Raw genomic sequence first — 27314 nt, forward strand, 5'->3', positions numbered from 1 at the left:
GACCCTGTGGGAAAGGCCTGTAGCCATCCAGTGAAAGTGTCTACCCAGACCAAAAGGTATTTTAGTTTCCTGACTCGGGAAATGTGAGTAAAGTCAACTTGCAAGTCCTGGGTGGGGGCAAATCCCCAAGCTTGATGTGTAGGGAAGGGAGGGGGCCTGAACAGTCCCTGAGGAGGTGTAGAATAGCAGATGGAACACTGAGAAGTTACTTCCTCGAGGATAGATTTCCATGATGGAAAGGAAATGAGAGATTCTAAGAGGTGGGCTAGCGGCTTGTAACCTGCATGGAAGAGGTTATGAAATGACGACAGAACAGAATGGGACTGTGAGGCTGGAAGGAGATATTTTCCTTGGTCTAAGAACCACTCCTTGTGTGGGAAGAGATTGACAGGTGGAAATTTTAATGGAGGAGTAGGTGGGAGTGACTGATGAGAAGGAGGAAAACTGGTGGTGAAGGACAGAAGTTGGAAGCTAGCTGCTGCTTTAGCTACCTTATCAGCATAAGTGTTGCCTTGAGTGATGGGATATGATGCCTGTTGATGGCCCTTGCAATGAGAGATGGGTTTTTTTTGTAGAGATAGGGTTTTATTATGTTTCCCAGGCTGGTCTTGAACACCTGGGCTCAAGTAATCTGCCCACCTTGGCCTCTCAAAGTGCTAGGACTAGGGGTACGAGCCACTGTGTCTGGTCTAGAATTGCTTTTATTGGGTGATTTTTTGCTGTCACTGTTATGGTGTGCATTTGACTCCAGCTTCCTTTGGAAGTAAAGTGGCTTTGAGAAGAGTTTTTATTAAAGAGGCATTAATGATGGAAGACCCTTGCAAAGTGAGGAAATCTCTTTCAGCCCATATAACAGCATGGTGGTGCAGGATATGGAAGTCATATTTAGAATCAGTATAAATATTGATGTGTAGTCCTTTTGCAAGAGTGACGGCTCAAGTTAAGGCAATGAGTTCAGCTTGCTGAGAGGTAGTGGAAGGGGCAGAGCGGTAGCCTCAATGATAGATGTGGAAGATACTATAGCATAGCCTGCCTTTGCTGATGAGTGGCAATTAGGCCTGGTGGAACTGCAGTCAATAAACCAAGTCTGATCAGGGTGAGGAACAGGAAAGAAGGAAATACGGGGAAATGGAGTGAATGTCAGGTGGATCAGAGAGATACAGTCATGGGGGTCAGGTGTGGTATCAGGAATAATGTGGGAGGCTGGATTGAAGTCCAGGCTAGGAAAAGTGGTAATTGTGGGAGACTCAACAAAGAGTGAATATAGCGGAAGGAGCTGGGGACCGGAAAGTATATGTGTCAGGTGTGAGGAAGGCAATAGATTTTATAAGTTATGAGAACTGTAGGGAGTCTGAAGTGAGCATAGTTTGTGATTTTCAGGGCCTCTAACATGATGGCCAGCCTAAAACAGTAAGATCAAGTTGTTTGGACAAAAAGGCTACAGGGCATGGTCCTGGTTCTTGTGTAAGAATTCCGACTGCACAGCCCTGCACTTGGGCTGTGTGTAATGGAAAGGATTGGGATGAGTCAGGGAGAGCTAGTGTGGGAGCTGTTTTTTAAGGAATGGAAAGGGGAGTGGGGAAAGGATTTAGATCTACGAGGTCAGATATGTTTATCTGAAACAGAATCATTTGGGTTGTGGAGGGAGGTATTGAGGATAGGAGAGTATGTGGGTTTGGCACCACAGGGTGGATAGGCAAAACAATTTGGTTGATAAGGTGCAGATCCTGAACTAACCTGCAAGGCTTGTGTGGTTTTTGGACAGGTAAAATGAGGGAATTGTAAGGAGAATTTGTAGGCTTTAAAAGGCCATGATGTAACAGGTGAGTGGTAACAGGCTTTAATCCTTTTAAAGCTTGTTGTGGGATGGGATATTGGTGTTGAGCAGGGTAAGGGTGATTAGGTTTTAACAGGATGGTAAGGGGTGCATGATAGGTCACCAAGGAGGGAGTAGTGGTGTCCTATACTTGTGGATTAAGATGGGGAGATACAAGGGGAGAATGTGAAGGAGGCTTTGAACTGGAGAAAAAGGTGGCAGTGAGGTGTGGCTGTAGCCTAGGAGTAGTCAGGGAAGCAGATAATTTAGTTAAAATGTCTTGACCTAATAAGGGAACTGGGCAGGTCGGGATAACTAAAAAGGAGTGCATAAAAGAGTATTGTGCAGGTTGACCCCAGAGTTGGGGAGTTACAAGAGGTTTGGAAGCCTGGCCGTCAATACCCGCAACAGTTATGGAGGCAAGGGAAACAGGCACTTGAAAAGAAGGTAATGTGGAATGGGTAGCCTCCGTATTGATTACGAAGGGGATGGACTTACTCTCTACTGTGAGAGTTATCCAAAGTGTCTGTGATGGTCCAGGAGGCTTCTGAGGCAATCTGGCAGCGTCAGTCTTCAGCTGCTAAGCCAAGAAGATCTGAAAGGGAGTCAGTCAGAGCCTTGGGCCAGTTAGACAGTCCAATTTCCAGTGGGGTTTCGTACAGGTGGGACATAGCTTAGGAGGAATCCTGGGCTGTGGGCATTCCTCCGCCCAGTGGCCAGATTTCTGGCACTTGAAGCAAGATCCTCAGGAAGGATATCCTGAAGGAATGCCTGACTGCTGTGGCTTAGGTGTTTTGAAGTTCTTGTGTGCTGGAGATGTGGCTGGGGTTTCTCTCACCGTGGAAACAAGGAATTGCAACTCAGAAATATGTTGCTCCTTGGCTGCCTGTACTCTATTATTGTACACCTTGAAGATGAGGTTAATTAGGCCCCATTGTGAGGTTTGAGGGCTGGAATCTAATTTTTGGAGCTTTATTTAATGTTGGGAGCAGATTGGGTTGTAAAATGCATATTGACAATAAGACGGCCTTCTGACCTTTCAGGATCTAGGGCTGTGAAGAGTCTCAGGGTTGTGCCAAACGAGCCATGAACTGGGTTGAGTTTTATATTTGATGAAAAAGAGCCTAAATGCTGACTGATCTGAGGGAAGTCTGATAGAGAAAAAGGCACATGTACCCTGACTATGCCTTTAGCTCCAGCCACTTCTCTAAGAGGAAATTGTTGGGCAGGTGAGGAAGAGCAAGTCATGGAACCAAACTGTAAGCCAAACCTGGTGTGAGGAGACAAGGTGATAGAAGGATTGTAGGGTGGAGGAGCGGAGGCTGAGGAAGAATTGGGACCTGGCTCAGCCTGACGAGGAGCAGCCTGTGGGGGAGAGGGAGAGGTCAGATGGGTCTGTAGAAAAGGAGGATTGGAAAGACTCAGCAACACTTGGGGTTGGGACTGAGGGGACAGGCGGGAGGGAAAGAAAGAGGATTTGGGATGAGTTGCCTTGGAAACAGAGACTAGGGAGGGACTGATGTGTAAAAGAATGCCGGGACATCAGGCACCCCAGACCGTTTGCCCATTTTATGACAAGAATTATCTAGATCTTGTAGAATGAAAAAATCGAAAGTGCCGTTTTCTGGCTATTTGGAATGGAACAATTGTTGAGTTTGTATTGGGGTTAACTGGCATTGCAGAAGAAAGGCGTTTAGGTTTTAGGTCAGATGTGAATTGAAGAGGTTTTAAGTTCTTGAGAACACAGGCTAAGGGAGAAGGAGGAATGGAGGGTGGAAGGTTGACTATAGTGAAGGAGACAAGCCCAGAGAAAAGAGAGGGTAGAGACATGGAGAGAAGGGGTGGGGGGTACTTGCCCCCCAGGAAAGTGGTGCTTGCCACTAAGGGTGAAGGATCAAGGCAGGTATCCCTGTGGTGATCAGACACCTCTGAAACATGGGTGAGTAATCAAGCAGGTGTCCCCGCAGTGATTAAACACCAAAGGAAGACTGTCTTCCCGAGTTTGTGACCAGTGCCGGAGTTTTGGGTTCACGGATAAAACGCATCTCCTGTGTCTGCCAGAAAAGGAAAGGAACTGAAATCAAGAGAAGGGAGAGACTGAAGGATGGTGCCAAGATGGAAAGGAGAAAGGTTGAGGGATAGTGAGAGAGGCTGGAGAAGAGAGTAAAAAGACACTGCTTACCTGATTTAAAATTGGTGAGATGTTCCTTGGGCTGGTCAGTCTGACGACCTGAGGTCGTATGTGGATCTTTCTCATGGAGCAAAGAGCAGGAGGATAGAGGATTCATCTCCCAAGGGGGGTCCCCCTATCCAAGTCACGGCACCAAATGTCACAAGCATCCGTGTAAAGAGACCACCAAACAGGCTTTGTGTGAGCAACGAGGCTGTTTATTTCACCTGGGTGCAGGCGGGCTGAGTCTAAAGAGAGTCAGCGAAGGGAGATAGGGGTGGGGCCGTTTTATAGGCTTTGGGTAGTAAAGGAAAATTACAGTCAAAGGTGATTGTTCTCTGGGCGGCAGGGGTGGGGGTCCCAAGGTGCTCAGTGGGGGAGCTTCTGAGTTAGGAGAAGGAATTTCACAAGGTAGTGTCATCAATTAAGGCAGGAACTGGCCATTTTCACTTCTTTTGTCATTGTCATTCTTCAGTTACTTCAGGCCGTCTGGATGTATATGTGCAGGCTTGGGCCTAGAGGCCTGACAGCCACCACTACTGGCTACTTTTGTGTGTGTGTGTGTGTGTTTTTTTTTTTTTTTTTTTAGTGGAGACAGGGTTTCACCGTGTTAGCTAGGATGGTCTCGATCTCCTGACTTCGTGATCCGCCTTCCTTGGCCTACCAGTGTGCTGGGATTACAGGCGTGAGCCACCGTGCCTGGCCTTTACTTTTGAAATGATGTTGTCGATTAAAGTTTTAGTCAGAGTTTGATAATGAAGACTTTGAAAGGCAATGGATGCTTTTGACATGAAATAGACACTGAGAAGAAAATGAGGTTTGGTTGTCCACTTCTTAACATTTATCTTTTTCATTGTTGTTGCCCAGGCTGGTGTGCAGTGTCACAATCTCAGCTCACTGCAGCCTCGACCTCTGGGACTCAAGTGATTCTCTTACCTCAGACTCCCAAGTAGGTAGACTACAGGTGTGTGTCATCATACCTGGCTTATTTTTTTATGGAGGTGGCGTCTTCCTATGTTGCCCAGGTTTGTCACAAACTCCTGGTCTCAAGTGATCCTCCCACATCAGCTTCCCAAAGTGTTGTGATTACAGGCATGTGCCACCGTGCCTGGCCTTAACATTTATGTTAATGACAGTGAAATTGTTGATGTGCGTCAAGAGTGTCCCTTTTTCTAAATGGAAGCAGAATGTTTCGGGTTGTCATGAATCCATCATGAATGTGAAGAGAAAGTTTGAAATGTCCGTTAGCTGTCTGTGGTAACACCTATATTTGTATATTCATGGCCAATGTAGCTTTCAAGTTTATGACACATGGCACCCCCTGAGTTCACTTACCTGGTTGCTAACATCTTTAGACATCACCATATTTGTTATGTGAGGGTTCCTTTTGCTAATTGCTCTTGTGGGCTCTCAGGCTTTCTCTGTTTACTTTGGTTAAGATTCTTAAAAGTCTTCTGAAATGCAGACACCTAGTGTCTCCTGTGAGTCTTTCAGGGAAAGACTGAGTTCCACGTCAGGTTGGAGTTTCTGTTCAAGTGACTGGACTGCTTCCTAGCCCCCTTTATTTGAAAAAATGCTATGGTCCTCACTTTTCTTCTGAGCCTACAACGGGCCGGTTCATGTGTTTCTAGGACTTTGTACAGCATTTTTGGTCTGCTTATTTTGAAAACTGAGCCCTGGGACTGTGCATTTGAATACAAATGAAAGCACCTAGAGAAGGTCCCCACACGGTCACACAGAGTTGAGGAGACAAACAAAGCGTGCTACATGTGCAGAAAGATTCCTCATTAATTCTTGTAATGACCTCTCTTTGCTTTTTATTTTCAATTTAAAAGGAATCAGTGCTTTCAGTTTTGTTAGACTGGACAAGGTAGCAAGTCATATTTAATGAATCCAGGTTGTTGCTTGAGTTTTCACTGAACTTAGGCTCCACTAACAAGTACAGTCAAGCAGAAATTCCCCTCACAGTGTGCTCTGATGGTGCATTAGGTATCAGTGCACCTGTGCACCCTACACTCTAGTGTGGGGTTGCCGAAGGTTTGGAGGGATCTGCTTCTCGACTGGGGCAAGTTAACCTCTTTCTGCCTTAGTAACCTTTTTGTATACCCTAAGAGAACGTACTTAACAGATCCTTGTGAGAATTCACTCAATTAGTTTAAAAAAACCTGATAAAACAATTAAAAAAAAAACAGATAAAACACTTTTTCTTCTTTAATCTTGTGTTTTATATTTATTAATCCCAATAGACCTCCCTTTGGTCTTCCTTCTTCTGATCTGTTTGGCCTGTTTGCCAGTTAGTCACCTTATTAGGAAAATCAAAATGTAAACTCGTAGTAGACAGGAACCCTGCATCATTAGCACAGGATGTGGCGTAATGATTTTTCTTTCCCACCTCTCACTGCAAAGGTGATGAAATTGGAAATGATGTAACATCCCAGACTTATGCAACTCTGAGTGTGGAGGAGAAGGTGGCAGCCCTTGACTTCAGCAGTGGAGCCACATTGTTGAATATCCCGGGTCAAGAATTCAGTACTGTTGCTTTTGGTCTGGGGATCAAGAGGCTTTTCTTGTGAGTGTGGCATGGAATGAAATTGCAGGAAGCCTGTGTGACTTCTAAAGACTGAACAGGCTTGTTTACTGCCTTGCACAGGGAGGTATAGTAAGACTGGGAATTTGTTAGTATCATTCATGCCAGGGAACCTGCCCAATATTTATAGAGGCTTTTGGACTAAATGAAAAAGGGTTTGGTCTGTCTGTGGAGACAAGAAGTATGTGAGTGGTTGCCCAGGACTGGGGGTTTAGGCAGGTAAGAGGTTGTGACTGCTAAAGGATACAGGGTTAATGGAAATTCTTGAAGTTAATTGTTCTGATAGTGGCTGTACAACTCTGCAGGTACTAAAAGCTGTTGTTGTACTCAAAATGTCATGGCATGTGGTTTATATTATGGCATGTGGTTTGTGGCATGGCTTGTGGTTCATATGTCAATAAATCTGTCCAAAAAGGGTTCAGGACCAGTGGTTTTGTACATGCCTTTAAAATACCTTCTGTGATCTAGCATGGTCACAACTGGTTCATGCAGATGGGCATAGTTTCAGTGTCACTGTGGAGATAGCAGTTTCAGATTGTTGGTTCCAGAAAATGTGTCCCTGTCTGTTATCTCCATGTTGGCACAGTTAGGAACCAAGGGTCCCTAACAAGCAGTGAAAGTGATTGATATCAAAGGAAGTGTGGCAGCATCATCTCTTTTGTGTTTTTCTCTCTTCTCTCCCCGGCTGACTTAGCCTCCTTCCTTCTTCAAAATAAAACTGAAGAAAGCAAGAAACAAGTGGCTGAGCTGAATGTGCTCCAGCCCTTTAGAAGTGGAGAGAACACATACTGGAGGGAAGAGAAGCAAAAATGCAGCCTTTCTCAAGGGCCAGCATGGATAGAGATAAGGAGAGAACCACAGGCACACTGGGCAAGTGTCAGCTCCTCAAGCATCCATCTCACTATTCAGGGTTGGGAAAATATCTGATACCCTAAGTCCTCTTTATCATCACTGATGAGACTGACATAGGTGATTTCCTTTTGGAGCATTTAGGGAGAATGCAAGAGAAATTGACAACACATGATGCAATTGGGTGACCAGTCTTTGTGTTGCCCTCTAATGACTCTTGCTTGGAAATGATTGGACTTCCATCATTTTAAGTCATTGGAATGACTGTCCCCTTCATAAAGCATGATATAGCAAATGAAAAGTATACTTGTGGTGAAAAATGTTTTTCAAAAAAAACTTATGACATTCAGGAGGTCATTTTATATTTCTTGAGACCCAGCAATTTTGCGTGAACTTTGTAGAATTGGCCTGGTGCTTAGTTCAAATAAGAAAAGGAATTACTGGAATTGCATATCAAGTTAAAAATTATCAGGGTTTGACAAAAAATTGGCCAGGTGTGGTGGCAGGCGCCTGTGGTCCCATTTACTTAGGAGGCTGATGCAGGAGAATGGCATGATCCTGAGAGGTGGAGCTTGCAGTAAACCGAGATAGTGCCACTGCACTCCAGCCTAGGCGACAGAGCAAGACTCCGTCTCATAAATAAATAAAATAAATAAATAAATACAAACAACCATCGGGGTTTGTTGCTTACACTTCTGTCTTGCTATTTTGCTACAGCATGAGGTAGAGATTGTAAATAAAGCATCTTTGTTATAAACTGAGTACTACTCAGGCACTGGGAGAGCAGAAAGAAGAGCAGAAGAAATGCATAGGAGGGAACCACTCAGGGTGGGTAATAACAGAGAAGAGATAGATAGGGCCCAAGACAAGGCCAAGAAAGGTGGAAGGAAGAGCTTGCAGAAGCCAGTTTCTTGTACTTTTCAGAGCTGAATCTTCCAATGAAGGGAAGGCCAATATCTTTGTGTGTTCTTTGAGGAGACCAAAGTAGCCTGCCCTGCCTTTGACCTCTGTTCTTTGAACATGGATTCCTTCCCATGTACCTGTGTGTTCTCAGTGCTGTGGTCAGATCGTGAAACAGACACCAAACCCTGACCTCTGAGGCACAGGTGGAAATGTAACCCAGCCGTAAGGAGAGATAAGGACAGAAATAATCAATATTCTAGCTGGGACCTATTTTGGGAATCTGCCTTCTGCAGGGCAATGCTCTAGGTGCATTCAAGCCAGCATAGCAAATCTGCATCACTAGAAAGACTCTTCTCATTTTACATCTTGGGAAACTGAGGACAGGGCACTGACAAGTAAGTGCTAAGTCCCACAATTCTGAACTGTGGATCAGCTCACAGTTGCATGGTGGCAGGTGGGCCAGTGTGATTTTCAAGTTGTGTGCTTTTTAGGGCACCCTGGTTCCTCAAATGCAGGAAAGCTTTCCCCAGTAATTCATAGCTCTGTTTAGTGAGGATTCTGCAGGACAGTGCCCTGGGAAGTGCAAGACCGTGGTCCCGTGTTTAGAAGCCTTGAGCTGAAGATGGTTTTACATGTTTAAAGAGTCAAAAAAGAGGCTGGGAGTGTGGCTGACTCCTGTAATCTCAGCACTCTGGGAGGCCGAAGTGGGAGGATTACTTGAGCACAAGTTGTTCAAGACCAGTCTGGGGAACACAGTAAGACCTCATGTCTACCAAAAGAGGAAAAAAAAAAAAAATTCGCAAAGTGTGGTGGTAGTGCATCTGTGGTCCCAGCTACTTGGGAGTCTGAGGTGGGAGGATTGCTTGAGCCCAGGTTAAGCAAACATGGCTGCATTGAGCCATGTTTGTGCCACTGCAGGTGAGTCTAGGAGAGAGAAAAAGACCTTGTCTCAAAAAGAGAAAAAGAAAAAGAGCAAAACTTTGTTGACATATGGAAATGATGTGACATTCAAATAAAGTTTTACTGGAGCTCAGCCATGCCCATTCATGGAAATACTGTCTGTGTTTGCTTTCTCACTATAGAAGGTGTTGCAACAGAGACAGTCTGTCTAGTGACGCCTAGATGCTTGCTGTCTTGTCCTCTGCAGAACTACATGTAGTCCTGAGTGCTTAAGGCATGTACTACCTCCATGGTGTGACTTGGACTTTCGCTTTTCCTGATCCCTTCTTTTCCACCCTATTCCCATCTTGCCTTGCTTGTGAAAGCCTGGCATTTCACAAACAGTCATTTGCCTGATGTGAGACCTTGTCCCAGTAAAGTGCCAACAGTCCTGGGAGAGGTAATACATTAAACTTTATCAGTTATTTATACCTTAGGATTGGAAGGGATTGTTGCTGGCTTGCCTTACAAGCTGCAACCAGAGGACAGAGCCCAAGTGCTGTTGCATGAAATGAAGGAGGTGTGGGTCACTTCTGTGCAGGGTGGGAGAAGAGAGGAGTCTCGGTCATCTGAAAGATGACCTTTGTTTATGGCATCCCGATGTTCTCCAGGCACCAAGAAGGTGGGATTGTTGATAACAGAGGCTGCGGCCGACCTGCTCTCTTGAGAATTGGTGTTGGTTTTGGAGAGCCCCTACCTTGAAGACCCTCCTTATGTAACCCTGTTATCATAAAACCAGAGTGGTGGCCACATGTGCATTCTGTCCATGCTGATGTGTAAGGCAGGGCTTCTAGGTAGATGTTGGACCTGGGATTTTACATGGACAGCCTTCTGCTTCCCTGGTTCTTAGCTACATTATAATGCCTTCTGAGCAATGCCAGCTTAACATACATGTGAAGGGTGCTGACCCATTTCGTGCCTTTTGCGTTCACTCTTTTAGGGGCCTGGTTTAGGGAGATAACGTGAAGGAGATGCCACATGATTTCTGTCTTGTCCCTGGTACACAGAACACATTTCCCTCAGTAAAAACATGATGGTTGAGACATGTAATGCCACAATGTACCTTTGCCACCATATGGTATACTACTGTATATATGTGTGTGTATATATCATATATATATACTAGTATAGCATATGGTGGCAAATGTACATAAATTATACACACACACACACACACACACACACGTTTATTTGTTTTAATTTTGTTAGAGAGTCTTCGTCTGGTGCCTAGGCTGGAGTACAATGGTGCTGATACCGCTCCAATGAGTGGAGGAATACCAGGACTCTTGTCTCGAGTAGAATTAGATAAAACAACCCAGACAGAGATGGGGTGATTTTTAAGGAGCGGGGAATTTATAGGCAAGAAAGAAGGAAGAAACTCCCTTATATAGAGACAGAGGGAAGGGGCTCCAAAGCTGAGAGAGGAGACCCCAAGTATCATGGATACCAGTCATTTTTATGAGTAGGCTGGAGGAGGCAGTGTTTGATTTGCATAGGGTTCAGCTGATTGGTTTGACCAGGCGTGTCATTCATGTAGCCTGCGAAAAAAGGTGGCCCTCCCACCCTAGTCTCTTAATATGCAAATGCAGGGCACCAGCCTGTTCTGCACACGCGGGGATATGTGGGGGTGGCTATGTTGCCAGGATCATGTGGGGAAGGGCAAGAAGAAGAGGGAGGAATCACAATGTTTGGGTGGCTTTCTAATGGTCTGCATTTGCATATCAAAGATTGCCAGTCTGATTTTACTAGAAACATTTCTGGAGCAGCTTTAAAAACAAAAACTTCCCAAGGACCCCTTTTCCTCTCTATGCCAAAAATAATTTATTAATAACTCTTACAAAAGTGCAGTCATAGCTCACTGCAGCCTCCAACTCTTGGGCTCAAGTGATCTTCCCACCAAATCCCAAAGCTCTGGGATTATAGGTGTGAGCCAGTGGGCCTGGCCTACTTGTATATTTTTTATGGCAAGTAAAGATTTCAATTACATTATGGGCTTTAAAAAGCCTTTCTAGGATGGCTGGGAATTTGACTATTTTTTATGGCATAGTTATTAGGAGAAAAACATTTTTGAGGAAGAAACAAAAGAAGAGTTGAGCTGTATCGCATTTGTAATTTAGAGAGTACTCTCATTTCAAAATTTCTTTCAACTTCTTTTTGTTTTGACTTGTGAAGTAGGCAGGCGGGTTTTTTTGCTTGTTTGTTTTTTACCGTGGCTTTGGTGTCTTTGGGAAGCTTTCCTTCCTTTGCCTTTCTGCATTTTCTTTCTTGACTTCTCCAAGCATTTGGCTGCAGGCATATACATCTTCTCTTGGGGGAGTGGCAAAGAGAGGTGTCTGGAGGAGCAGAGATAAAAATTAGCTAGAATTAAAAAACAGCAGTGAAAGCTGGGCGCAGTGGCTCACACCTGTAATCCCAGCACTTTGAGAGGCCGAAGCGGGCAGATCACCTGAGGTCAGGAGTTTGAGACCAGCCTAACCAACATGGAGAAACCCCTTCTCTACTAAAACTAGAAAAATTAGCCAGGTGTGGTGGCAGGCGCCTGTAGTCCCAGCTATTGGGGAGGCTGAGGCAGGAGAATTGCTTGAATTTGGGAGGCGGAGGTTTCAGTGAGCGAGATTGCGCCACTGCACTCCTGTCTGGGCAACAGGAGGGAAACTCCATCTCAAAAAAAAAAAAGCAGGAGTGATAGTCCAGGTGATTTTTCATGCTAACCTACTTTAAAAGCTGCCAGAACAATTGTGGAGTGAGAAGTCTCTCATTTCTCCTGTCCAACTCTGACAAGATCTAAAAATAACTTTGAGGAGATGGACATGTGGCTCTTTGATCTCCTTCGCCTGAAGTATTTCTTGGTAAGAGCAGAGCTTATGGGAAGGTACTCTTCAATGAGTGTTGCCATTGTGGGTTGGGCAGTTAGTGTTGTGAGAGGGGCTGATTATGGTAATCTTCCTTCACCATTGAAGGATTTGATCTTCCCTGGTTTCCATTACTTGCTGCTCTGAATACTTTTCTCTCCTTCACATGGTGGCTCATGCTGTAATCCTAGCACTTTGGGAGGCTGAGGCTGGCAGATCACCTGAGATCAGTAGTTCGAGACTAATCTGACCAAACATGGTGAAATCCCTTCTCTACTAAAAATAAAAAATTAGCCTGGCATGGTGGCGTGTGCCTATAATCTCAGCTACTCGGGAGGCAGAGGCAGGAGAATCGCTGGAACCCAGGAGGCGGAGGCTGTGGTGAGCCGAGATAGTGCCATTGCACTCCCTCCTTGGTGCAGAGCAAGACTCAATGTTAAATAAATAAATAAATAAATAATCCTGTCCGCCTGCCTGCCTTTTATGTAAACGTAAACTGGAATATGAGCATGGAAGACTCAAAGGAGGCAAATCATACTTGAAGTCAAGAATCTTGATGCTGGATTTAGCAGCTGTTTATAAAGCATCAGGGGACTGTATTGTACTTGGAAGACAGAAGGCAAAAGTGTAAAAAGGAAGCTCTGGACGTAGGAATTGAAATGAGGCTAAGAGCTGGTGAGATGGCCTGGGACTAGAGGCCAGGGAGATGGGAGGAGTACGAGTTCCTTGGCAGGGAACTCCTGAGAGATCCCGAAGAGTGAGCAGAGATTGACAAGAGAGGCGAGGGGAGACCTAGAGTTAACAGGGCTGCAGAGGTGTCCTTGGCACATAGAGGTCATGGTATTCATGTTGGCTTCTAAGGTAGGGGCATTGCATCTGTGGCTGGCTGAAGATGGAATAAATGGGATAGTGGCTAAAAAGATGAGGGTACCGTCGACACTCTTCTCCTTGGAGAGGTTCGTGCAGATAAGGGGAGAAGTAGAACAGCGCTTGACGGGAAAGCCGGTGTTGGGGAAGGATTTTTTATACTGGGGGAGACTGGTTGAATAAAACAGCTTTGAGAGGACCAGGGACAGTGGCTCACATCTGTAATCTCAGTGCTTTCGAAGGCTGAGGTTAGTAGGATTGCTTCAGTCCAGGAAGTTGAGGCTGCAGTGAGCTTTTATCTTGCCACTGCTCTCCACCCTGGACAACAGAGCGAGACACTGTCTCTTGGGCAGGGGAGGGAAAGAGATTCAAGAGATAAGATAAAGAATGGAGGGACAGGATGTATTTTTTGCAGGAGGGAGATTTTTGAGGGTTTAGCCTTGGAAAAGGAGCAGTAGAGACAGATGGGAAGGTCATAAATGTGAAAAATTTGGAAGCAAAAAGGAAGATGATTTCTCTTAAAAGTTTTGCTTAGAGATGACTAATGTGAAGGTCTTGGTGTTCTAAGGGAGAGAGGAAGACGGAGGTGGTGGGTCCAGTGGATGCAATTTCAGATTATATAGCTGGGGAGCAGAGAGTATGTGCTTGCCATTGGGGAGGCTGCTGGCCAAGACTGACCTTCCTCCTCTGATGACCCCTACCGAGAATTAGAACAGCCTCATTTAGTATACTTGATTCAAGGCCTTTTGTTTAAGAGCGTGTTTGTACTCATTACCGTCATTGCTTAGTATCTTTGGGGAATCAGTTCCAGGACCACCTCCAGATACCCAAATGCATGCACACTCAAATCCTGCAGTGTACCTTGCAAAACCTGCTGGTAGGAAAAGTCAGTACTCTGTATCTGGGGTTTTGCATCCCAAGGATACTGTATTTTCCTTCCGAATTTTGTTGTGAATGCAGAACCCAGCCATAGGGATGCCAATTGTATTTACTGAAAAAAAGTCATGTTGTTTGATTGCTGTTTGAACTACAGAAACCAAGCAACCAACCAAAGCCCCCAAAACCAAAGCTTTAAAAACCAATGTCTGGAGCATAAACCAAAACCAACTAAAAGGACTGCATGAAGATGGTCTAACTCAGAATGCCCAATAGAACTTTCTACCATATGGAACTAGTTTTTATCTGTATAGCCTCATTGCCACAGCTGGCTAAGGGCACATTGGGCCAAGTCACCCCCACTAGTCAGTGTCACCCACACTGGGCCATTCTAGGCCACGCCACTCACATTGTGTTGTGTCACCCACCCCATGCCATGCTGGGCCACATCACTCAAACTTTCCTTGCTGGGACCCCCTTTATCCTGATGCTGAAGACTCAAACACCAGTGGCTCAGCAGTCAGTGTGGGGGCAGAAACTTCAGTGAGGCCCCAACGTGTGCCCCTGTGGGGCAGTAAGTACAAACTCCTTCTTTTGAGCCTCAGACTCAAAGGGTCTGGAGCCTTTATTGGCCCCTTTGTTTTACACCAGTGTCTGTAACTTGTGTGTGCGCATGACTTTCTTTAGTTATTTAGGTCACTGAGTGAAGCCACAGAGGTCTCAGAATCACTTTCTAAAATTAAAAAAAAAAATAGAATCACAAGTAATGTTATTAACAGTACAGTTGTCAAAATATCAAAAAATTTGTTGAATAAGTATTTTTTATTGTTAAAATATATATAAAATGTATCATTTTAACCATTTTTATGTGTACAGTTCAGTAACTACATTCACAGTGTTGTGCAGCCAACCTTCAGAACTCTTTCTGTCTTGTAGTCCTGAAACTCCATACCTACTACCCACTAATTCCGCTACTTCCCCAGTCCCTGACACCCACCATCGACTTTGTGTTTCCATGTGCTTCACAACTGTGGGACCTCAGAGAATTGGAATCCTGCAGTATTTACATTTTTGTGACTGGCTTATTTCACTCAGTATGGAGTCCTCCAGGTTCATCCACATGGTAGCATGTGTCAGAATGTGTTTCGTTTTTAATGCTCAGTACTATTCCGTTGTATGGATAGGTCACTATTCCTCTGCGGATGGTTACCTAAGTTGCTTCCACCATTTGACTGTAATGAATAATGCTCCTGTGAACTTCTCTGCACAAATATTTCTTTGAGATTTTGTTTTAGTTACTTCTTTTTTCATTTTCTTTTTTCCCTGTCTTTTCCCCTTTCCTTTTTACCCTTTTCTTTTTACTTTCCCTTTTTTGTCCTTTTCTTTGCCCTTTACCATTTTCCCCTTCCCTCCTTTTTCCTCCGCTCTTGTTTTTTTCTTTTTCCTTTCCTTTCTGTTGCCTTGTCCTTTCCTTTCCTTTACTCTCCTCTCTCTTTTGCCCTTCCCTCTCCTCTCTTCTCCTTACCTCCCCTCCTTGCCTTTCTTCTCATCTGCTCCACTTTCCTCTCCTCTTCTCTTCCCTTTCCGCTTCCTTTCCCATTCTCCTTCCCTTTCCCCTTCCATCTTCCCTCCCCTCCACTCCTCTCTTTACTTTCTTGCCTCACCATTGCCCTTGCCCCTCCTCTCTATCCCTTTGACCCCCCACCCTTTTCCCTGCCCTCATCTGCATGCCCCGCTCTTATGTTTTCTTACCTTACCTTTCCTTTTTCCTTTTATAACAGAGGATCTCACTGTCCCAGACTGCCGTGCAGTAGCCTGATCATGTCTCACTGTAACCGTTGTCAATCTCCCAGGCTCAAGCTATCCTCCCACCTCACTCTCCCAATAGCTTGGACTACAGGCACAAACCATTCTGCCCAGCTAATTTTTGAATTTTTAGTAGATATGAGGTCTTAGTATGTTACCCAGGCAGGTCTTGAACTCTTGGGCTCAAGCGATCCTCTGACCTTGGAGCGAATCAGCAACAGGTGGTTTGGCTATTGGAGGCCAGCAGAATATTCCACAGGGATGATGGTTCCTTGGACCAAGCTGTGGCCCAGGAGCTTGAGATATGGCATCAATTACAGACATGATAGTGGGATTTATTGGGATTCTTGATTTTCTTCAATTGTGAGAAATTCCTGTTTCCGCTTACCTTCCATGGAAACCCAGAACACCATCGGTCCCCCTTAGGCGGTCTTAAGAGTATATCTGCTTTTGTTCTCTTTCCAAATCCCATTAGACTTGATGTCAGTCTCACTTTACTTGTTTTCAATATTTAAAGCATTATACCTAACAGCTGAATGGACTGTATGCCTTTAATCCTGCATTCCTAGGTATTTGGACAAATTTCTCCATAAGAGAAGTGAACACATAACTCTAACTTGTAATAGCAAATAACGCAGGAACACTGGGAGCCATATATTAAGATGTTAATAGACCTTCCCTGGAGTGTCCAAGTGGTCTGTAATTGTTTAATAAGGAGATGTTTTTGCTGCAACTTGTATCACAAAATTTTGCTTTTTAAAAAGAAATTATCCAAATGTCAATGGAAAAATTGCCTAGTCTCCTAAATGGTGATTTGCGTTTGACTCTGGACTGTTTAAGGCGGAGAAAATAACTCACTTGAGCCAAAATATAAATGTAAAAAAAGAAAATCTGGTACAGGTCTCAGTTTATTCAGAAAGTTTATTTTGTCAAGGTTGAGGACGACCCACGACACACAGCCTCAGGAAGTCCTAAAGACATGTGCCCAAGGTTGTTGGGGCACAGCTTGGGTGTTTTGTGTTTTGTTTTGTTTTTGAGCCAGAGTCTCGCTCTGTCGCCCAACTGGAGTGCAATGGCACAATCTTGGCTCACTTCAACCTTCCCCTCCTGGGTTCAAGCAATTCTGCCTCAGCCTCTCGAGTAGCTGGGATTACAGACGCCCATCACCACACCTGGCTAATTTTTGTATTTGTAGTAGAGACAGAGTTTCACCATGTTGGCCAGGCTGGTCTCGAACTCCTGACCTCAAATGATCCACCTGCCTCAGCCTCTCAAAGTGCTAGGATACAGGCGTGAGCCACCACCCCTGGCCACAGCTTGGTTTTATACATTTAGAGAGAGATACAAGACATCAATCAATATACGTAAGAAGTACATTGGTTTGGTCTAGAAAGGCTGGGATAACTTGAAGCAAAGTAGGAAGACTGGGACGAGGGACGGAGCTTCCAGGTCACAGATAGGTGAGATACAAATAGTTACATTAGTTTTAATTTCTAATTAGCCTTTCCAAGGGAGGCGAATGAGATATACATCTATCTCAGTGAGCTGAGGAGTTATTTTGAATAGAATGGGGCAGGTTTGCCCTAAGCAGTTCCCAGCTTGAGTTTTCCTTAGTGATTTTGGGGGCCCAAGATGTTTTCCTTTCACATTTTCACCCTTTTAAAAAATCTTTCAGAGAAAGCGTTTTACAAGAAAATGAGTCTCTGGGCTCAGGTTTCGTCTGATCTCTCATGGCTAAGAGGATTTATTCCTAGATGGGTAGGTCGGAAAGCTCGTTTTTAGCAGCTTGTGAAGTCTCATGTCCTGTGAAGAGAAACTAGACGGAGGAAGGGAGAAAAAACAACAACAAACAAAACAACAATCCTGGAAAATCACGATAGGTCATATTACTCTACAGTGCATGGATGAAAGTGGTTTATTTATGTAAATAGGTTGCTGTTATTTTCTTTTGAACTTTAAGTTGTCTGGCTTCAGTTCTCAGGGCTTTTTTTTGAAAACACAGCTTAGTTTTCAGTGACTACAAACTTCGAAGAAAGGAAAAAAGAAGGAAGAAAATTGAAAGTATTATTCTGAATACTTGCAACTAAGAAAAATTAGAATTGGTCCAAACTGTAGACAATAGTTAAAATTGAGGAAAAAATTAGGCAAGGCTAGAATTAACAACAGGTCTACTGTAGTTTTGAAACATAATTTTTCTCTCTCCAGTTTCCCATTTTTACTAAAGACATATCCTGGTGGGACTGGTTTGCTTTATTTATTTTTTCAACTAACTCACATTTATTAAAAATAGAAGATTACAGAAAAGCATAAGATTGACACCATTAAACAAGCTTAATTAACTTACCTTTGACTAATAAATGAAAGTATTTAATAACACTCAAGGAATTTTGAGAATAAAGTCTATTCCAACTTTAGAAATTAAATACGAAAGCAAAGCAGCAATTCTCCAAAGGAGAAAGCAACCACGGATCTCCCTCTAGTGGCAAAAGATAGTTACTGCTGAAAAGCTGAATTGCTCTTCTGTACATAAAACTGTTCAGACATTTCTTTTATAAAATTCTAACTTAAGATTAAGGAAAATAGCTCTATTTTTTGTCAACAAAAATTATACCTACTTCCCAATAATAGCATGGATTTTAAAAATTAGACATAATTTTCACTTACCATGAATGCTAGTCTCTCTAGAAATCTGATCTCTCTGGAAAAAAATATTTTGCCAATGACATTTGGGTATCTGGGACTTTCACCAAATAAAGTTATGAAGCCATAACCAAACTGTGAGCAAAAGAAAAGAGAGCAGTTCTTCTCTGTTGGTAAACATTCTGGGATAGAGCATGAAAGGAGCTGACTCAGAAGTATAAACTGAGTGGGGTTTGTAATAACTTGGTACATCAAAGGAAACAATATGGTATTATAAGAGTTCTTGGCCCGGCCCCATGGCTCATGCCTGTAATCCCAGAACTTTGGGAGGTCGAGGCGGGCGGGTCATGAAGTCAGGAGATCGAGACCATCCTGGCTAACACGGTGAAACCCCATCTCTACTTGAAAACAAACAAACAAAAAATTAGCTGGGCATGGTGGCGGGCACCTGTAGTCCCAGCTACTCGGGAGGCTGAGGCAGGAGAATGACACGAACCTGGGAGGCAGAGCTTGCAGTGAGCGGAGATCAAGTGAATGCACTTTAGCCTGGGCGAAAGTGCATGACTCAGTCTCAAAAAAAAAAAAAAAAAAGAAAAAAAAGAAAAAATTCTTAAGCAAAACAACACTTTTCATTCTGGTATTCAGTTTTAAAAGGCAGCTTTCCCATACAGCCAGTTTTAATTACAACTATACGCACTCATTTAGATTTCATTATTGAAGTACTTTTGAATACAAGAAGGAACTCAAAATAGAAACGACTTATGATACAGCTATTGTTATTCCCTCACAGCTTCAGGGAAAACAGGCTTAATAAGTACAGAATGTACAGAAGACACAAAAGTGCATTAATATAGTAATACCTTTAGCAGTAATACAGGAAAAAAAATCCTGGTTAACAATCTGATAAATTATAGTATTTAAGATTACTTGAAGATTCTCCAAACCAGCCAACTTCCTAGTTGCTTTGGTTATAATATTGCTACTACATAACTAATCCTTGAAATGAAAAAGCAAAACCAAAAACCCACAATTTGACATTTTTACCCATCTGTGAATTGTTTTGCATATACTTCTGTTTATCATTAATAGTTTTTGATGAGAGTCTTTAAATTCCCAACACAGAGATTCAAAATAGAAAATACTTGTTAAGTGAGAGTACGCAAATTAGGAAATTAAATGGATCCACTACAGGAACAGACATTATCTGTTCCATTGTGAAAAGCCTTATCTAGATAACCACAAATCTCAATTTCAGTCTCAGTTTAAATCCAGTAGGTCAGCTACTGTTAAAGAGACAGCAGCTCCACAAAGCAAGTCATGGCTTCCGGCCACTGTTCCTTAGAACAATTTGTTATGCCCAGACCGTTTGTTCCCCAAAGAAGACCACAGAGTCCAGAGTCAAAGCCAAGCGGCAAGGATCTTTACTACAAGTTCGAACTTGGTCCCTCCATTCCACAGCATACAAGAGGGCCTCGAACAATGCGAGTGCTTGCCCTTTATAGCCCAATGTAAACAGGATATGCAAAGTTACAGGGAACAAGGTAATTCTCTCGGTTACAGCATTACAATTGGTTAACATTATACATTTAGCATTCCTTATCGGAGATCTCCCAGGTGATGTTTTTCTGAAGTTTGAAAGAAATATGGAGGAATGTGATTGTGCTGGGCTTAGGAAGTTGGGAGATATATGGGAGATGTGCCTCATTCCTTTCAAATTCCAAATAGTAAGTGTTAACTTGTTATTTATACAGACAGTCTACAACTACCTTGACGTAGTCAAAATGTATAATTAGAGCAAGTCTCCCCTTTTTCTCCTCCATCCCTCACCACAAAATTTATAACACAGATTTCCACAGGTTTTCTTGGCCACAAAGATGTAACAAAGAAATTTGACCAAAAAAAAAATGCTACATGTTGAATTTTGAGCCCAAACAAGTTGTTCTTAGTTCAAAATGAGGGTCAAAGTAAAATTTAATTTCTCATTATATGTTCCTAGGTTAAAATACTAATTATCTTAATTTAAAAAATAACTGGAGGGAGAGCCAAAAATAATTTTAATGTTAAAAAAATAAAATTAAGTTTTAGTTAGTCAGCTCAGATCTTCAGCTGTACCGGGCAACTTCCTTACTTTTAATGGCCAGTTAGAAGAATTTTCAGAGTTCCTTCTGAGCCTTTTGGAATAAGTAAGTTATTTTCCAAAGAAATAAGACCTAACCATTGTAAGTAGTTATGTTCTGGATACTATGCTAACAAAGATGCCCAACTTAAAATATCTCAGATAGTTTCTATTCATTTAGCATAATTTTATTTTTAAGACAAGGTTTATCTTACTTTATCAGACTTAAAATGAATACCACAGTATATGTGTATATAAATACTTGTTTCCTAACTAATAGTCCTTTTCAGAATTAAATTTACTTCTAGTTCAGACATGTTGAATGAGTCAGTGCACTCAACATCAACACTATCATTTGAATGCAAGAAGAGATTTTCCTATTAGTTGTCCCAAACTATAAACGGACTGTGGAGGCAGGGCATTTGCACTTCCTTTGCGATTCTTCAGTTACTTCAAGCCATCTGGGTGTATACGTGCAAGTCTCAGGGGATGCGATGGCTTGGCTTGGGCTCAGAGGCCTGACAAATTCCAAACAAATGTTTTTCTTGAAGATAGATGAGCTAAAAGATCATTTGTTAAAGGAAAGACGAGGAATGTTTTCCAGCTATTACCCAAATGAATTCAAAGAATTTCTAGAAAATCAACTTGCTATATAATCTCTGTCCTTGAAGTGCTTTTGCCTGTACCTTGAGAGATATCTAATTAATCCAAGGGACAGATGAACTGGACAAAACATCCATAGCCTAACAAAAATGAGGTAAGTCTCATGAAAAAAAGTTTTTTATTCTAACTTCTTGTTGGGACACAATGAACGAGCCTTTTATACCTCACTATGCATTATAATACACTACCTTCCTTTAATTTAGGTTCAAAACAATAGAAAAATATATATGTTGTTTTGTGAAATGCAAGTCTTATCCTTTAAAAAGCTGTAGTAGGAACTGAGATACTACTATAAGATCTCTAATAAAATGTTTCTTGATAAATCTGTGGGAAATTTATTATGCCCTTAGTTAACAAGGTTTATTTTCAAAGGGGAGACATAAAATTTGCTCCAATGTCAGTTTTCTACAGGTGAGAACCAATACTACAGTAACTAAGTCTTGCCTTTTTATCGATTGGTTAGGATTTATATTTAAAAAGAAATACTAGTGAGTTGGATGTTTTAATTTGAACTCTCAGAGATACACCATATTGAATAAATTCTTACTTATTCCAAGAAAGAAATAGTACAGACTTTGAATTATCTACACAAGACATTAAAATGGAAAAAAAGTACAGCACAAGAACAGAGACCAAAGAGCTTTTTATGTCTTTTTTGCTAGTTTCTTTTCTGGGGAGATAGAGGACTATTTAATATACCTCTTGGATCATAAGCAAGCCCAAGTTTTAAAATTATTTTATTTTGGTCAAAGAAAATACTTTCAATCTCCTTCAACCCAACTTTATGGACTATCTCTGATTTATAGTACTATAATGACAGTTCATCTGGATTTATGCAAAATTTCATGATGCCCTTATATAAACATTCAAACCTTTACAGACTTTAAAAATCAACTCTGTGGCCCTTTGGTAAACTTGTTTAATAGTGAGTCAAGTTAAATTGAAAGTAATAAGACTGTGATTATTAGGATTTTCTTTTACTGGTCACTGACCGTCACTGTTAAATAAATAGTTTCCAAGTGTTTGACAGATAAATGCCACTCTGTGGTCTCCAGAAGTGGCCTGTTTTCTTTGAAGAATAGGTAAAGACAGCAGGCAGTCATTCTGTGGGATTTTGCTTTTGCTAAGAGCAGGTAAAGAATTTAGATACAGTTACTCTGCTATCCATTTGCTCTTCCCATACTTGGAAGCGAAAACAATGAGGTGAAGTCGTTCTATCTCCACAAAGTATTCTGGTGTCTATCGCCAGTCTCTCTTTGGGTCCTCTAAGCTGGTTAGGAGAACCAAAGAGGAGGAGGGAGAAAAGTAAGAAGGACTACTCCAATTGAAAACCATAGATACATATATGTTTTATTTTAGTAAAAATTTCAAATTATGACTTTAATAGTCTTTAAAAGGTTACAACTGTCATGCATGTCCATGTGAAGAGACCAACAAATAGGCTTTGTGTGAGCAATAAAGCTTTTTAATCACCTGGGTGCAGGCTGGCTGAGTCCAAAAAGAGAGTCAGCGAAGGGAGATAAGGGTGGGGCTGTTGTATCGTATTTGGATAGGTAAAGGAAAATTACAGTCAAAGGGGGGTTGTTCTCTGGTGGGCAGGAGTGGGGGTCACAGAGTGCTCAGTGGGGGAGCTTTTTGACCCAGGATGAGCCAGGAAAAGGAATTTCACAAGATAATGTCATCCCTTATGGCAAGGACTGGCCATTTGCACTTCTTTTGTGGTGGAATGTCATCAGTTAAGGCGGGGAAGGACCTTTTTCACTTCTTTTGTGATTCTTCAGTTACTTCAGGCCATCTGGGTGTATATGTGCAAGTCATGTCATCAGCTAAGGTGGGGCAGGGCATTTTCACTTCTTTTGTGATTCTTCAGTTACTTCAGGCCATCTGGGCATACAGTGCAAGTCACAGGGGATGCGATGGCTTGGCTTGGGCTCAGAGGCCTGACAACAACCATATACCACAGACCTTGGCGAAGCTGCAATGTATTAATTTTTATCATCAGTTTCCATTATTTAATCTACAGAGAACCAACATGAAATCAAAATTTTAAAACACATGATTGTAAGCCTTTGTATCAACTGAGAATTAAGAATTTGAGTCATGAATCTTTTTCTTAATAACCTACTGGACATAACAAAAAGTAAAAAAAAGTAGAAATCTTATTAACCTCTGTACTCTAGAGTTTGAAAAATATTAACTCTCTTCCTACAGAATCATGATCACCTTTAAAATGCTATCCACAATATCAAAATTATAAAAGTCAGAAAGCAGCTTGATTGTCAGTAGTATTGGTTTCCATCTTCTTTAACCCATGTGTATGTTAAAGATGTGGTAGAAGAAAAGGAATCATGCTATTTCTAGTGTTCATGATAACAAACTCTATGAAAACATTTAAAGAAACTCCATGATTTCACAGTTACAATTAGAGCTCTATTAATAACCAACGAGCTAAGGTGTTTTCTATATCTCATTGCTCTGTATATTTCTAGCAATTTTTAGACAAGTTTAGCAGAACTATAAGGGTTTTCATCAGATAATTTTCAACATTATTAACTAGGTCATGTGCCAGAAGCTGTTATACCAAATATTTAAAAATTAGAACTGTGCTGAAAAAAAAAAAGACATACAATAAGAACTTCCAAGAGAGATAGACTGATGTCCTGCCTGAAACAATTTTACAGCCTAAAAATTCTGAAAGCAACAGAAAAGCAGAATTGCTTATTTTGCCTAATTACTTTCACCATTTAAATATTAATCAACCTAGCATTGTCTTAAATTCAGCTACTAGTAACAGTATTTCATCAGTAGTCATCACTTAACAAAAAAGGATTCTGAACTTACATAAAGTAAAAAACAATAAATCTAATAGGAAAAAAGATTAGGGCCTCTTCTTATACCCGTGAGTCAATAATGAATGAAAACAGAACTAAATCTAACGAAGGCACTATCATTAACAGCAATCCACACCTTGCCCACCCCCACACCTCAGAATAGATTTCCACCAGGAATCAAGAATTATGTCATGGTGCTTCAGGAAAAATAAACTAAGAAATCGTAACATTAAGAAGGGAACTAAATTATGATCTCTGCACATGTATATTGACATCGTAAACTACTGTAAGCAGTACCTTGAAATCTTCTAAACTGTATAAGTACCAGTCTTTGAAGAAGCTCACTTCACCATCATAAAGTTTAAACAGTCAAAACATTTACCCAAAGTAGTGGTTCTTAAACTAGACTGTGCATCAGAATAACCCGGCATTTATTAAGAAACAATGCTTAGGCACCTCCCTGCTGGTTTCTGATTCACTATGTCTGGGGACAGGGCCCACCAGTATGCATTCCTAACAACTTCTCAGGTGATGCTGAAGCTGTAGGTCCTGGGACTACCTGCCAAGAACCACTGGCCTAAATAATAATAATAATTATTATTATTAGAAGTAGTTTTGTTCTTTGTTGCCCAGGCTGGAGAGCAATGGCACAATCTTGCCTCACTGCAACCTCTGCCTCTGGGTTCAAGTGATTCTCCTGCCTCCACCTACCTAGTAACTGGGATTACAGGAGTGCGCTACCACACCTGGCTAATTTTGTATTTTTAGTAGAGATGGGGGTTTCTCCATGTTGGTCAGGCTGGTCTCAAACTCTTGACCTCAAGGAATCTGCTAACCTTGGTCTCCCAAGTGCTGGGATTACAGACCTGAGCCACCATGCCTGGCCCCCACTGGCCTAAATTGTTAACGGTACATCAGCACAGACCTAATCAAAATTTTGATCAAGATGCATGTAAACCAATAAGGTAGAGTATTTTAATGCTCACGAAGAATGCTGATAAATTCACCCTTATTACATCAAAACATCAACATCTGCTTCATGGTCTTCCTCAGTGAATTTTAAAGACAGCACCTCTTCATTAAGGAAAAGCCTACTGAGCCTCTCCTTCCGGGCCTGACTCTGCTCCTTCAGTTGCCTCTTGTGCTCTTGTGTAAGGCCTTCTGGTGTAACTTCCCACTGTTCAGATTGTTTTTTTGAATCCCGAATCTGCTCTGCTGCACTTGCAGACAGGTTGCTGTCACTGTGTGCTCAACTCATGTTGGCACTGGAGTTTGAAGCAGAGTTTCCAACACTGGACTCACTACTGCTTGCAGAACTGACCATGGTGGCACTGCTGCTGCTAGCACTGGCACTGGCACTGGCACTGGCACTGCTTACTCCACTGGGTGTTTACACAACTAAAAGTTGCTTCTCTTCCAGGCCTCTCTTGCAGGCCATTGGCGAAGCGTGTGCTCCTTGATACAGTTTCTCACCTGCATCAGTTTTTCATCTCTGAGACAGTTAAGTTCAATAATAAACTCACTGCCTGTAGGGGAGATTTGAACAGAAGGATCAGTGATCTTAATAATATCAAGTTACTCCCGAAGACTCATCACAGTACTCACTTTCTGACTCAGATGCTCAGTACATTCCACCTGCTCATCATTTGTCATTGCACACCAAGGGAGTTCATCTAAATTCTGATGCTTGTTTTTCTTTTTAGGAAGCATGCAGGGTGAACTTGGAATACTGGGTATGACATCAGAAGGTACATCGCTCCCACTGGCAATGTCACTGCCTGGTAACTGCCATTCAAACTCGCTATCTGACCAATCCCAGTTAGTGTTTATAGAAGAAGAGACATCATTGCAGACACTCCCCTCAGGAAATAAATGGAAAGAAGTGAAGTCCTGATAATCTAACAGGGAATAGCAGTCATCTTGATCTCCAACAGACATAGATGAAAACACCTCCTCACTGCCTTCTGAGCTGGCAACACTTGTTCCATGAGAAGTTAGGTTCCACCTGTTGGTATGGAAACCGTGGAGTGGGTCAGAGCAATGGCAGGAGGACAGCTGGCAGCTGAAGTCACTGATGTCCAGGCAGCTCAGCTCCTCGCCCGGGCAGGTGCCCACCCCACAAGGGGGTCCCAGGAGCAGGAAGGGTTGCTCAGGGATTAGAAACTTCTTTAGGAAATGATGGCTGAGGCCTCATCGGACATGGCTGGAGATGGCCCGGCTTGGGCTCCCTCTCTGGCCCTGGGCTGCTGCCTTGCTTGCCCCTGCACTCACTCCAACCTGTACGTAGAATTTGCAAACTATTCTGTGAATATTTTTAATTCACAGCAATACAGTTATCTGTGTTGGATACTGTACGCAGTCACCATCACTCCAGGTTGTGCCTGCTGCAGCTCACTGGCACACTGGGCGTCATGGCCCGCTGCTGCTTGGGGTGTGCATGGCTGCACGAAGAGGCTGCTTGAGGCCACAGCAGCCCACTGGCCACCCAGTTAGCACCTCAGTGGCCTCTGCAGCCACCTACACCACCTGGCTCAGCCTGTCAGTGCAGTGCAGCTGCCCGGCCCGGCCAGGTCTGCCCTGCCCTGCCCTGCCCTGCCCCGATTTGCTTTATTACACTTGGCCTAATTATTTGTGTACACTGCAGCAAGAGTTTTTACATAGGCTTTTACATTTGCTTTGATGAAATTGTTTTCCGTAGGAGGAATCTTAGATAAGGCTTTTTAAAAGCTGAGCCCAGCCATAGATTGCCATCAAATATATATGAGTCAAGTGAATTTCCTCTCTTCTTGAGGTTCCAGGATAAACCTGGAGCTTCTGTGCCTGTCACTAAGTGACATTCTTTGCTTACCATAGATCACAACTCCTGTACAGGGACTGTGTATACGAAATATGAGGACAGTTTTCCAAAGGCTTTCTTGGATCTGTAAGTCAAGTTTGATTCCTTAAAGAAAAGCACATCATTCCAGTCAAAGCCTTAGAAAAATAACCAGTTTGTCCAATTGTTTGCTGTTACAAATGAAAACAGGTTCCTGTTGCACTTATGCAAATGTTATAAATTTTCGATGCTGTAAGAAAGTGGCACTGCAACATAAATTTAATTTTCTCAGCAAGGCAATTTTTATTTCAATAGCAGGTGCAACTCGTGAATGAAGCAATGATGAGAACAAGAGAGGGGAAGAGGTTCTTATCCCTGTTGCAGGTAGCCCCTACTGCTGTGTTGTTCCTCTGTTGGCTAGGTTGTACCGTGCTATCTAAGCTAATTCCAATTGGCTATTTTTAAGAGAGCAGGAGTATGAGGCAGGGTGGCAGGGGGATCAGTCTGGCAGGAAAGACGGTTATGAAACAGGTAACTAAAGATGATTTAGGTCAGAGCAGGTGACCAGGGATGATTCAGATCAA

General features: G+C 42.6%; 1 protein-coding gene and 1 pseudogene across 3 annotated transcripts in view; one reads left to right on the plus strand and one right to left on the minus strand.

The window, feature by feature from the left end:
* Positions 1 to 27314, plus strand: part of LOC139355401 (transducin beta like 1 Y-linked) — a 221549-nt gene that overhangs the window by 49862 nt on the left and 144373 nt on the right. The gene's annotated exons all lie outside the window — the stretch shown is intronic.
* On the minus strand, positions 24928 to 26248 carry LOC139360956 (protein FAM199X-like; annotated as a pseudogene).

This window comes from Macaca nemestrina, chromosome Y, assembly GCF_043159975.1.
Source record: "Macaca nemestrina isolate mMacNem1 chromosome Y, mMacNem.hap1, whole genome shotgun sequence".
In the NCBI taxonomy this organism is placed as follows: domain Eukaryota; kingdom Metazoa; phylum Chordata; class Mammalia; order Primates; family Cercopithecidae; genus Macaca; species Macaca nemestrina.